Source organism: Anolis sagrei, chromosome 13, assembly GCF_037176765.1.
Source record: "Anolis sagrei isolate rAnoSag1 chromosome 13, rAnoSag1.mat, whole genome shotgun sequence".
Lineage (NCBI taxonomy): Eukaryota > Metazoa > Chordata > Lepidosauria > Squamata > Dactyloidae > Anolis > Anolis sagrei.
The window spans coordinates 11,465,005-11,478,921 of NC_090033.1; the positions used below are offsets into that span (position 1 = coordinate 11,465,005).

Sequence of the window (13,917 nt, forward strand, 5' to 3'; positions counted from 1 at the left end):
GGCCTTCGTTTCAGAGTTTTGTGCATTTCGCTTGGGAGAGTTTCCCCCCCGTTTTCATTAAGCCGTTCGGCCTTTGTGCTTTTGCTTTTGCCTTCCAGTGCATTGCAGAAGTCCTCGCAGCTATTGTTTGTTGAGAAGTGCTTTATGGCATTGCAGCAAAACAATATAGAAAATCCCAGGTTTCGAAAACAATATTTTGCAAACCATTTCGGAGTCGACATGATGTCTAAACATCTCTCAAAAAGGATTCGTAATGTGACCAGTTCCTCTGAATTGCCAGGCTGTGAAAGAAAACATCAAGGGAAAAATGTATCATTCTATTCCTTCTATTTCCCTCCTTCCTTCTTCTCTTCCTTCTTTAATTCCTTTTTTAAATTCTTTTTCTTACTTTCCTTCATCTTCTTCTCTTTCCACTATCTTTTACTATTTCCTTCCTTCCTTCTATTCCTTTATTATTTTTTCTTCCCTGTCTATTTCCCCCATCTTTTTTCTTCTCTGTCCTTCTTTTCCTCCTTCACCCTCTCCTACTTTTTTCTTTTTTCCCCTTCCTTCCTTCTTTCACTCTCTATTTCCTTCCTTCCTTCCTTCCTTTCAATCCTTTCTTTTTTTCTTCCCTATCTATTTCCCCCTTCCCCCTTTTTTCTTTTCCGTTCTTCTTTTCCTCCTTCACCTTCTCCTACTTTTTTCTTTTTTTCCCTTCCTTCCTTCTTTCACTCTCTATTTCCTTCCTTCCTTCCTTCCTTCCTTCCTTCCTTCCAATCCTTTCTTTTTTTCTTCCCTATCTATTTTCCCCTTCCATCTTTTTTCTTTTCCGTTCTTCTTTTCCTCCTTCACCCTCTCCTCCTTTTTCCTTTTCTACCTTCCTTCTTTCACTATCTATTTCCTTCCTTCCTTTTAATCGTTTCTTTTGCCTTCCCTATTTTCCACCTTTCCATCTTTTATCTTTTCTGTTCTTCCTTTCCTCCTTCACCCTCTCCTACCTTTTTCTTTTCTTCCTCCCTTCTTTCACTATCTATTTCCTTCCTTCCTTCTATTCCTTTCTTTTTTCTTCCCTACTTTTTTCTTCCTACTTTTTTCTTTTCTTCCTTCTTTTTTTCACTATTTCCTTCCTTCTTTCTATTCCTTTATTTCTTTTCTTCCCTATCTATTTTCCCCCTTCCATCTTTTTTTCTTTTCTGTTCTCCCTTTCCTCCTTCACCCTCTCCTACTTTTTTCTTTCTTTCCTTCCTTCCTTCTTTCACTCTCTATTTCCTTCCTTTCTTCTATTCCTTTATTTTTTCTTCCCTATCTTTCCCCTTCCACCTTTTTTTCTTTTCTGTTCTTCTTTTCCTCCTTCACCCTCTCCTACTTTTTTCTTTTTTTCCTTCCTTCTTTCACTATCTATTTCCTTCCTTCTATTTCTTTCTTTTTTTTCTTCCCTATCTATTTACCCCTTCCACCTTTTTTCTTTTCTGTTCTTCTTTTCCTCCTTCACCCTCTCCTACATTTTTCTTTTCTTCCTTCCTTCTTTCACTATTTCCTTCCTTCCTTTGAATAGTTTCTTTTGCCTTCCCTATTTTCCACCTTTCCATTTTTTATCTTTTCTGTTCTTCCTTTCCTCCTTCACCCTCTCCTCCCTTTTCCTTTTCTTCCTTCCTTCTTTCACTATCTATTTCCTTCCTTCTATTTCTTTCTTTTTTTTCTTCCCTATCTATTTCCCCCTTCCACCTTTTTTCTTTTCTGTTCTTCTTTTCCTCCTTCACCCTCTCCTACATTTTTCTTTTCTTCCTTCCTTCTTTTACTATTTCCTTCCTTCCTTTTAATCGTTTCTTTTGCCTTCCCTATTTTCCACCTTTCCATTTTTATCTTTTCTGTTCTTCCTTTCCTCCTTCACCCTCTCCTACTATTTCTTTCCTCCCTTCCTTCTTTCACTATCTATTTCCTTCCTTTCTTCTATTCCTTTATTTTTTCTTCCCTATCTTTCCCCTTCCACCTTTTTTCTTTTCTGTTCTTCTTTTCCTTCTTCACCCTCTCCTCCTTTTTTCTTTTCTTCCTTTATTCTTTCACTATCTATTTCCTTCCTTTCTTCTATTCCTTTATTTTTTCTTCCCTATCTTTCCCCTTCCACCTTTTTTTTCTTTTCTGTTCTTCTTTTCCTTCTTCACCGTCTCCTCCTTTTTTCTTTCCTCCCTTCCTTCTTTCACTATCTATTTCCTTCCTTTCTTCTATTCCTTTATTTTTTCTTCCCTATCTTTCCCCTTCCACCTTTTTTCCTTTTCTGTTCTTCTTTTCCTCCTTCACCCTCTCCTTTTTTCTTTTCTTCCTTTATTCTTTCACTATCTATTTCCTTCCTTCTATTCCTTTCTTTTTTTCTGCCCTATCTATTTTCCCCTTCTTTCTTTTTTCTTTTCTGTTCTTTTTTTCCTCCTTCCCCCTCTCCTACATTTTCTTTTCTTCCTTCCTTCTTTCATTGTGTATTTCCTTCCTTCCTTCCTTCCTTCCAATACTTTCTTTTTTTTCTTCCCTATCTATTTTCCCCTTCCATCTTTTTTTCTTTACTGTTCTTTTCCTCCTTCACTCTCTCCTACTTTTTCTTTTCTTCCTTCCTTCTTTCACTATCTATTTGCTTCCTTCCTTCTATTCCTTTATTTTTTTTTTCATCTCTATCTATTTCCCCCCGTCTATCTTTTTTCTTTTCTGTTCTTCTTTTCCTCCTTCCTCCCTTGGGGAGAGAAGGCAGTTTATAAATAAAGTATTTAATAATAATAATAATAATAATAATAATCTAAATAAATAAAAATGTAATGTTCGTTTGTGGGATTAACAGAACTCAAAAACCACTGGACGAATTGACACCAAATTTGGACACAAGACACCTAACAATCCAATATATGTCCGTCACTCAAAAAATACTAAAAAAAACACAGCAGAAGAGACTTAAAAGACCAAAAATAAAAAATACATTACAACACTTGCGCAAAACCGCACACACACACACACACACACATATATGGAAACACACATATATACGCATACACACACCGTAAAGACTTTCGGTATATATTTCAGATTTCAATATTAATGTCAAAAATACGTAGTATGATTTTCATAGGATTTGTGCTACATTAGAACAGTCAAGACAAATACCACTTAAGTAAAATAAACATTAAATATTAAATAACCAGAAAAATAAAATAAGGTGTAAAAAGGAAGGAAGAGGGAGAGAAGAAAAGGGAGAGAGAGAGAGAGAGAAAGAAAGAAAGAAAGAAAGAAGAGAAAGAGGGAGGGAAAGAAAGAAAGAGAAAAAGAGAAGGAAGCAAAGTCTGAAGGAAGGAAGGAGAAAAGGAAAGAAAAAAGGAAGGAAGGAAAGAAGGAGAGAAAGGGAGAGGGAAGGAAAGAAGGAAAGAGAGAAGGAAGGATGGAAGCAAAAAGTGAAGGAAGGAGAGAAGGAAAGAAGAAAAGTGAAGGAAGGAAAGAGGGAGTGAAGGAAGGAGGGAAAGAAGGAGAGAAAGGGAAGGAAAGAGAGAAGGAAGGATGGAAGCAAAAAGTGAAGGAAGGAGAGAAGGAAAGAAGAAAAGGGAAGGAAAGAGGGAGTGAAGGAAGGAGGGAAAGAAGGAGAGAAAGGGAAGGGAAAGAAGGAGAGAAAGGGAAGGAAAGAAGGAGAGAAAGGGAAGGAAAGAAGGAAAGAGATAAGGAAGGATGGAAGCAAAAAGTAAAGGAATGAAAGAAGAAAAGGGAAGAAGGAAGGAGGGAGTGAAGGAGGAAAGAAGGAGAGAAAGAGGGGGGAAGGAAAGAAGGAAAGAGAGAAGGAAGGATGGAAGGAAAAGCAAAGGAAGGAAGGAAATGTAGAGAAGAAAGGTAAGGTAGAGAAGGAAGAAAGGAGAGAAGGAGGGAGGGAATGAAAGAAGGAAAGAGAAAGAAGGATGGAAGCAAAAAGGAAAGGAAGGAAGGAGAGAAGGAAAGAAGAAAAGGGAAGGAAGGAAGGAAAGAGTGAGCAAAGGAAGAAGAAAAAGAGGAAGGGAAGATTGGCTACAGCAACGTGTGGCAGTTACAGCTAATAATAATAATAATAATAATAATAATAATAATAATAATAATACAGAAGGGATCAGAAAGTCTGAAGCAAAGTCTGAAGGAAGGAAGGAGAGAAGGAAAGAAAAAAGGGAAGGAAGGAAAGAGGGAGTGAAGGAAGGAGGGAAAGAAGGAGAGAAAGGGAGAGGGAAGGAAAGAGAGAAGGATGGATGGAAGGAAAAGGGGAAGGAAGGAAAGGGAGTGAAGGAAGGAGGGAAAGAAGGAGAGAAAGGGAGAGGGAAGGAAAGAAGGAAAGAGAGAAGAAAGGATGGAAGGAAAAAGTAAAGGAAGGAAAGAAGAAAAGGGAAGGAAAGAAAGAGGGAGTGAAGGAAGGAGGGAAAGAAGGAGAGAAAGGGAGAGGGAAGGAAAGAGAGAAGGAAGGATGGAAGGAAAAAGTAAAGGAAGGAAAGAAGAAAAGGGAAGGAAAGAAAGAGGGAGTGAAGGAAGGAGGGAAAGAAGGAGAGAAAGGGAGAGGGAAGGAAAGAGAGAAGGAAGGATGGAAGGAAAAAGTAAAGGAAGGAAAGAAGAAAAGGGAAGGAAGGAAAGAGGGAGTGAAGGAAGGAGGGAAAGAAGGAGAGAAAGGGAGAGGGAAGGAAAGAGAGAAGGAAGGATGGAAGCAAAAAGTAAAGGAAGGAAAGAAGAAAAGGGAAGGAAGGAAAGAGGGAGTGAAGGAAGGAGGGAAAGAAGGAGAGAAAGGGAGAGGGAAGGAAAGAAGGAAAAAGAGATGGAAGGATGGAAAGAAAAAGTAAAGGAAGAAGAAAAGGGAAGGAAGGAAAGAGGGAGTGAAGGAAGGAGGGAAAGAAGGAGAGAAAGGGAGAGGGAAGGAAAGAGAGAAGGAAGGATGGAAGCAAAAAGTAAAGGAAGGAAAGGAAAAAGGGAAGGAAGGAAAGGGAGTGAAGGAAGGAGGGAAAGAAGGAGAGAAAGGGAGAGGGAAGGAAAGAAGGAAAGAGAGAAGGAAGGATGGAAGGAAAAAGTAAAGGAAGGAAAGAAGAAAAGGGAAGGAAGGAAAGAGGGAGTGAAGGAAGGAGGGAAAGAAGGAGAGAAAGGGAGAGGGAAGGAAAGAGAGAAGGAAGGATGGAAGCAAAAAGTAAAGGAAGGAAAGAAGAAAAGGGAAGGAAGGAAAGAGGGAGTGTAGGAAGGAGGGAAAGAAGGAGAGAAAGGGAGAGGGAAGGAAAGAGAGAAGGAAGGATGGAAGGAAGGAAAGAGGGAGTGAAGGAAGGAGTGAAAGGTGAGAAAGAGGAAGGGAAGAAGGAAAGAGAGAAGGAAGGATGGATGGAAACAAAAAGCAAAGGAAGGAAGGAAGGAAAGGTAGAGAAGGAAGAAAGGAGAGAAAGAGGGAGGGAAGGAAAGAAGGAAAGAGAGAAGGAAGGATGGAAGGAAAAAGTAAAGGAAGGAAAGAAGAAAAGGGAAGGAAGGAAAGAGGGAGTGAAGGAAGGAGGGAAAGAAGGAGAGAAAGGGAGAAGGAAGGAAAGAAGGAAAGAGAGAAGATCTATTTTCTAGCTCTATTTTCACAAAACAAGACCAAATAAAACTGAACTGCAGAGAAATCAAATTATGAGTATTATTATTAATATTGACAAGTGATGTCAAACTGCATTAATCCTACAATGTAGATTCACCTTCCATGGATCAGGCCTTTTTTTTCCTCTCTCGCATGATACGTCTTCTCAACGGCGACAAAATGAACCAGCCCCCAGTGATATCAGTGTCGTCTTACTTTGAGACCAAAAAAAGGGTTGAAATTAATATTATCAAAGCCAAAGAGTATTAACACCTGCACCCAATGGAGCCTTCCTGCCATGAGGTGACATGGGCTTGGTGAGAAACAACAAAGGGCCCCAAAAAGTCCTTTGAAAGGCTCTCACGCTGCTGAAGAGAGGGCTTGCAGAGGCAAACAGAAGCAGACCAGTCGCTGCCTCTTTAGGGAAGGCTCATCTGTAGGGAAGGCCGTTGGGTAAGTCGCCTTTGCTTCATGGGGATGGTTCATAATGCAAACTGGATTGTGTGACAGTGTAGACTGGACTAGATGAGTCCACACCAGACATGGGCAAACTTGGGGGCCACATGCCAGCATTCCCTGCTAGGAGGACTGGAAGGGAAGAAGGGAAGGAGGAAGGAAGGAAAGAGAGAAGGGAGGAAGGACAAAAGGAGGAAGGGAAGGATGGAAGGAGAAAGAGGGAGAGAGGAAGGAGGGAGGAAAGACAAAAAGGAAGGGAAAGAAAAGGTGGAAGGGAAGGATGGAAGGAGAGAGAGGAAGGAGGGAGGAAAGAGGGAAGGAAGGAAAGACAAAAAGGAAGGGTGGAAGGGAAGGATGGAAGGAAAAAGAGAGAGAGAGGAAGGAGGGAGGAAAGACAAAAAGGAAGGAAAAGAAAAGGTGGAAGGGAAGGATAGAAGGAGAAAGAGGGAGAGAGAGGAAGGAGGGAGGAAAGAGGGAAGGAAGGAAAGACCAAAAGGAAGGGTGGAAGGGAAGGATGGAAGGAAAAAGAGGGAGAGAGGAAGGAGGGAGGAAAGACAAAAAGGAAGGAAAAGAAAAGGTGGAAGGGAAGGATAGAAGGAGAGAGAGGAAGGAGGGAGGAAAGAGGGAAGGAAGGAAAGACAAAAAGGAAGGGTGGAAGGGAAGGATGGAAGGAAAAAGAGAGAGAGAGGAAGGAGGGAGGAAAGACAAAAAGGAAGGAAAAGAAAAGGTGGAAGGGAAGGATAGAAGGAGAAAGAGGGAGAGAGAGGAAGGAGGGAGGAAAGAGGGAAGGAAGGAAAGACCAAAAGGAAGGGTGGAAGGGAAGGATGGAAGGAAAAAGAGGGAGAGAGGAAGGAGGGAGGAAAGACAAAAAGGAAGGAAAAGAAAAGGTGGAAGGGAAGGATAGAAGGAGAGAGAGGAAGGAGGGAGGAAAGAGGGAAGGAAGGAAAGACAAAAAGGAAGGGTGGAAGGGAAGGATGGAAGGAAAAAGAGAGAGAGAGGAAGGAGGGAGGAAAGACAAAAAGGAAGGAAAAGAAAAGGTGGAAGGGAAGGATAGAAGGAGAAAGAGGGAGAGAGAGGAAGGAGGGAGGAAAGAGGGAAGGAAGGAAAGACAAAAAGGAAGGGTGGAAGGGAAGGGTGGAAGGAAAAAGAGGGAGAGAGGAAGGAGGGAGGGAAGAGGGAGGGAAGGAAAGAAAAAAGGAAGGAAAAGAAAAGGTGGAAGGGAAGGATGGAAGGAGAAAGAGGGAGAGAGGAAGGAGGGAGGAAAGGGAAGGAAGGAAAGACAAAAAGGAAGGAAAAGAAAAGGTGGAAGGGAAGGATAGAAGGAGCAAGGGAGAGAGGAAGGAGGGAGAAAAAGGGAGGGAAGGAAAGACAAAAAGGAAGGAGAAGGTGGAAGGGAAGGTTGGAAGGAGAAAGAGGGAAAGAGGAAGGACGGAGGAAAGATAAAAGGGAAAGAAAAGAAAGGATGAAAGTGTGGAAGGGAAGGATGGAAAAATAAAGGAAAGACAAAAAGAAAGGAAGGAGAAAGAGGGAGGGACAGAGGGAGGAGGGAAGGATGGTAGGATGGAAGGGAAGGAAGGAAGGAGAAAGAGGAAGGGAAGGGAGGGAGGTAAGGAGGAAGGAAAGATAAAAGGGAAAGAAAAGAAAGAATGACAGGGTGGAAGAGAAGGATGGGTGGAAGAAAGGGAATGAGGAAGGAAAAAGAAAAGGAAGGAAGGATGAAAGGTTGAAAGGGAATGGAGGGAAGGAGAAAGAGGGAGAGAGGGAAGGAGGGAGGAAAGAGGGAAAGAAGCAAAGACAAAAGGGAAAGAAACGAAAAGGTAGAAGGAAAGGATGGAAAAATAAAGGAAATAGGGAAGGAAAGACAAAAGGGAAGAAAGGGGAAAGGGAGAGACAGAGGAAAGAGGGAAGGAAGGAAAAGAAAAGGTAGAAAGGGAAGGATGGAAAAATGAAGGAAAGAGGGAAGGAAAGACAAAAGGGAAGGAAGGAGAAAAAGGGAGAGACAGAGGGAAGAGGGAAGGAAGGAAAGACAAAAGGGAAGGGAAAGAAAGGGTGGAAGGGAAGGATGGAAAAATAAAGAAAAGAGGGAAGGAAAGACAAAAAGGAAGGAAGGAGAAAGAGGAAGGAAAGGGAGAGAGGTAAGGAGGAAGGAAAGACAAAAGGGAGGGAAGGATGAAAGGGTAGAAGGGAAGGATGGATGGAAGAGAAGGAGGAAGGAAGAAAAGACAAGAGGGCAAGAAGGAAGGAAGGAAGGAAGGAAGGAAGGAAGGAAGGAAGGAAGGAAGGACGGAAGGAAGGAAGGAAGGAAGGAGAAAAGAGGGAGAGAGGGAAGAAAGGAAGGACCAAAGGGTGGAAGGGAAGGAGAAAGAGGGAGGGAAGGAGGAAGGAAAGGGAGAAAGAAAGAAGGATGGGATGGTGGGGGGGGGGGCTTTAGAAAAGAGCCCAAGGGAAGGAAGGAAGGAAGGAAGGAAGGAAGGAAGGAAGGAAGGAAGGAAGGAAGGAAGGAAGGAAGGAGGAAAGACAAAAGGGAGGGAAGGATGAAAGTGTGGAAGGGAAGGAAGGGAAGAGAGAAGAAGGACAAAATGCTGGAAGGAAATCAAAGGAGGGAGAAAGAGGGATGAATGGAAGGGAAGGAGGAAAGAGAGAAGGAAAGACAAAAGGGAAGGAAGGAGAAAGGGGGAGAGAGGGAAGGAAGGACAACATGGTGGGAGGGAAGGTAGGAGGGAGGGAGAAAGAGGGAAGAAAGAGAAGGAAGAAGGGAAGGAGAAAGGAGGAGAGAGGGAAGGAAGAAAGGAAAGAAAGAAGGAAGGAAGGACAAAGGGTGAAAAGGAATGAAAGGAGTGAGAAGGAGGGGGGAAGAAGGGAAGGAGGAAAGAGAGAAGGAAGGAAAGAGAAAAGGGGAGAAAGGAGAAGGGGGAGAGAGGGAAGGAAGGATGAAATGGCAGAAGGGAAGGTAGGAGGGAGGGGGAAAGGGGGAAGGGGAAGGAAGAAAGGGTAGAAGGGAAGGGAGGGAAGAAGGAAGGAAGGAAGGAAGGGAAGAGGAAAGAAAGAGAAGGAAGGAAGGAAGGAAATGGAGGGAGGGAGAAAGAGGGAGAGGAGGAAAGGGAAGGGAAGACAAAAGGGAAGGAAGGAGAAAGAGGGAGAGAGGAAAGGAAATTAGGATGATACAGTGAAAGAGAATGAGGGAGTGAGAAAGAGGTAGGGGAGGAAATAGAGAAGGAAGGATAGACAAGGAAGGAAGGAGAGAGAGTGGGAAGGAAGAAAGGACGAAAGGGTGGAAGGGAAGGAGAAAGAGGGAGGGAAGGAGGAAGGAAAGAGAGAAGGAAGAAAGAAAGGATAGGATGGTGAGAGAGAGAGAGGAGAGTCCAAGGGGTTTGCCCATACCTGGTCTAGTATCTATCACACCTGTATAGGCATTTTTCATGTGATATCACATTTTTGAACTTTCTGGATCCAAAACCCTGTTCCTATATATACTAAGTGTGCACATATACATACACACACATATATACATATACATACATATATTGAATGTTCCTGTAATATGATTTCAGTAGCTATGGTTTGATTTTTCTTCTTGACTCGGGAGCAGCGTTGTTTCAAAGCGATCCCGTGAATTGCATTTGCCGCATTAGAGAAAAGCGAGGAATTTTGTTGTTCCAACTTAAACGAATACAGTTTTAAGAACGAGCCCGAAATTCCTGGCAGATTAAAAAGTTTTAAGAGCAAATCTTTGGGTGGCAGAGAAAACCAAATGCGGATATTTAGTTGGTCAATGGTGCCCTCTAGTGGAAGGATGGAGAAGGCTGAAAATGCCAAGTTTTGCAAACTACAAGCAGTAGTAACTGTTTGAATCCGTTCATAAGCAAGTCATTTCCCTCGTAACACTGCTTTGTACAAGACGGTCAATGAGTAACTATTTCAGGTCCCGGGCAGCACATTGTTTCCTTGCGAAAACCTTAATTTCGCCTCCAACTAAATTCAAAATGAATTGAAGAAAGATTGGATATTATTATTGCTTCTTTCTGAACGTCCACGGACTAATATAGTTTCTAGTCCAAAGGCATGTTTGTGCAACAAAGTTATGCCTCCACCTTCGTAATTCCTCAACAGATGGCAGTACTGGTAGGCGGCCAGTACTGGCTTGTTCAGTAGACTCTCCTCTACAGTTCCATTTTATTAGGAAGCCTTAGCATTGAACGGTTGTGTTGTTAAAGTGAAAAGTAATGCCTCCACCTTTCTAACACCTCAACAGATGGCAGTACTGGCTTGTTCAGTAGACTCTCCTCTACAGTTCCATTTTGGCGGGAAGCCTTAGCATTGAACGGTTGTGTTGTTAAAGTGAAAAGTAATGCCTCCACCTTCGTAATTCCTCAACAGATGGCAGTACTGGCTTGTTCAGTAGACTCTCCTCTACAGTTCCATTTTGTCATGAAGCCTTAGCATTGAACGGTTGTGTTGTTAAAGTGAAAAGTAATTCCTACACCTTCGTAACGCCTCAACAGATGGCAGTACTGGCTTGTTCAGTAGACTCTCCTCTACAGTTCCATTTTGGCAGGAAGCCTTGGCATTGAATGGTTGTGTTGTTAAAGTGAAAAGTAATGCCTCCACCTTCGTAATGCCTCAACAGATGGCAGCACTGGCTTGTTCAGTAGACTCTCCTCTACAGTTCCCTTATGGAAGGAAGCCTTAGCATTGAACAGTTGTGTTGTTAAAGTGAAAAGTAATGCCTCCACCTTTGTAACGCCTCAACAGATGGCAGTACTGGTAGGCGGCAAGTACTGGCTTGTTCAGTAGACTCTCCTCTACAGTTCCATTTTATTAGGAAGCCTTAGCATTGAACGGTTGTGTTGTTAAAGTGAAAAGTAATGCCTCCACCTTCATAACTCTTCAACAGATGGCAGTACTGGTATGCAGCAGATACTGGCTTGTTCAGTAGACTCTCCTCTACAGTTCCATTTTGGCAGGAAGCCTTAGCATTGAACGGTTGTATTGTTAAAGTGAAAAGTAATGCCTCCACCTTCATAACTCTTCAACAGATGGCAGTACTGGTATGTGGCAGGTACTGGCTTGTTCAGTAGACTCTCCTCTACAGTTCCATTTTGTGGGAAGCCTTAGCATTGGACGGTTGTGTTGTTAGAGTGTGAAGTATGGAACCCTGCACAGACAGTCGGTCAATGTGACTTAAGCAACGTGCAGTCATTGAATTCTTGACAGCAGAAGGTGTCACCCCAAAGCAGATTCATCAGAGAATGCAAGCTGTTTATGATGATTGTGTTGATGTGAGTAATGTGCGTCGTTGGGTGAGAAAGTTTAAAGATGTTGAGGTGGGAACATCTGACTTGTGTGACAAACAAAGAGATGGACGTCCTGTGACAGCAACCACCGAGTTTCACAAGTAAAAGGTTGACAGATTGATTCAGTACGATCGTTGTATCACTCAGAAAGAAATGTCAAGCATAATCAGCATTTCACAAGAACGTGTGGGTCACACTATTGCTTTGCTTGGCTATCGGAAGATCTGTGCACGATGGGTTGTGGAAACAGAGTGTTGACTTCTTCCGTGACGGCTTCAGAAAACTTGTTCATCGTTGGCAGAAATGTATCCAATTGTCTGGTGATTATGTAGGAAAGTGAATAGTGGTAGTTAAAGAGCACATTCTAAGGATTATTTCTGCATTTGATTTATTAAAATATTCCCATCCAAACCCAAGTAACGACGGTGGAGGCACTACTTTTCATTCAACCCTCACAATATCATTAGAAGGTCCTTTGTTGCACCTTTTTGAACCTAGCTGCTTTACTCTTTAGTGCCAGCTCAGCAGGTGTCAACTCAATGAGTGCCAGCTCAATGAGTGCTAACAGAATGGATACCAACTCAGTACTTTATTTAATTTGAGTTGAGCTTTGTTAATTTCTCTGTGTTGTGGATTTATGCAAACTGGCATATCACTGATTTTATAAATGCTGGTGTATTGTGTTTTATATGCCCCAAGTCCCTTTTGCGAGATGGTGGCGAGGTATAAATATTATTATTATTATTATTATTATTATTATTATTATTGTGGTGCCAGTGGGTGCCAACTCAATGGATACCAACACAATTGGTGCAATTGTAATGGAGTGCCAACTAATGAGTGCCAATTCAATGGATTGCATACCGACTCAATGGGTGTCATTGTAATTGAGTGCAAACTCAGTGGGTGCCAACTCAATGGATAAAAACTCAATGGGTGCCAATGAGTGCTAATTCAATGGATACTAACTCAGTGGCTGCCATTGGGTGCTAAATCAATGAATACCAACTCAATAGGTGCCAATGGGAGCTAAATCAATGGATACCAACTCAATAGGTGCCAATGGGAGCGAAATCAATGAATACCAACTCAATGGGTGCCAATGGGAGCTAAATCAATGGATACCAACTCGATAGGTGCCAATGGGAGCGAAATCAATGAATACCAACTCAATAGGTGCCAATGGGAGCGAAATCAATGAATACCAACTCAATAGGTGCCAATGGGAGCTAAATCAATGGATAACAACTCAATAGGTGCCAATGGGAGCGAAATCAATGAATACCAACTCAATGGGTGCCAATGGGAGCTAAATCAATGGATACCAACTCAATAGTGCCAATGGGAGCGAAATCAATGAATACCAACTCAATAGGTGCCAATGGGAGCTAAATCAATGGATACCAACTCAATGGGTGCACAATGGGAGCTAAATCAATGGATACCAACTCAATGGGTGCACAATGGGAGCTAAATCAATGGATACCAACTCAATAGGTGCCAATGGGAGCTAAATCAATGGATACCAACTCAGTGGGTACCAATGGGTGCTAAATCAATGTATTGTATTTTAAATGTTGTGTGTCACCATTGTGTGCTACTTTGTAAGGTATTGTTATTATTAGTATTATTATTATTGTGGGTCCAGTGGGTGCCAACTAAATGGATACCAACTCAATTGGTGCAATTGTAATGGAGTGCCAACTAAGTGACTGCCAACTCAATGGATTGCATACCAACTCAATGGGTGCCATCGTAATGGAATGCAAACTCAATGAGTGCCTACTCAATGGATACTAACTCAGTGGGTGCCAATGGGAGCTAAATCAATTGATATCAACTCAGTGGGTGCCAATAGGTGCTAAATTAATGGATACCAACTCAGCGCATGCCGATGGGTGCTAAATCAATGGATACCAACTTAACAAGTGCCAATGGGTGCTAAATCAATGGATATCAACTCAATGGGTGCCAATAGGTGCTAAATTAATTGATATCAACTCAGAGGGTGCCAATAGGTGCTAAATTAATTGATACTAACTCAGTGGGTGCCAATGGGGGCTAAATCTATGGATACCAACTCAGTGGGTCCAATGGGTGCTAAATCAATGGATATCCACTCAATGGGTGCCAATGGGTGCTAAATCAATGGATATCCACTCAATGGGTGCCAATGGGTGCTAAATCAATGGATATCCACTCAATGGGTGCCAATAGGTACTAAATTAATTGATATCAACTCAGAGGGTGCCAATAGGTGCTAAATTAATGGATACTAACTCAGTGGGTGCCAATGGGGGCTAAATCTATGGATACCAACTCAGTGGGTCCAATGGGTGCTAAATCAATGGATATCCACTCATTGGGTGCCAATGGGTGCTAAATTAATGGATACTAACTCAGCGGGTGCCAATGGGGGCTAAATCTATGGATACCAACTCAGTGGGTCCAATGGGTGCTAAATCAATGGATATCCATCCAATGGGTGTCAATGGGTGCTAAATCAATGGATATCCACTCAATGGGTGCCAATGGGTGCTAAATTAATGGATACTAACTCAGTGGGTGCAAATGGGTGCTAAATTAATGGATATCCACTCAATGGGTGCCAATGGG

The 13,917-nt window shown here is 42.3% G+C and overlaps 1 protein-coding gene across 3 annotated transcripts in view; it reads left to right on the plus strand.

The window, feature by feature from the left end:
* Positions 1-13,917, plus strand: part of PRDM16 (PR/SET domain 16) — a 637,493-nt gene that overhangs the window by 528,193 nt on the left and 95,383 nt on the right. The window lies entirely within an intron of this gene.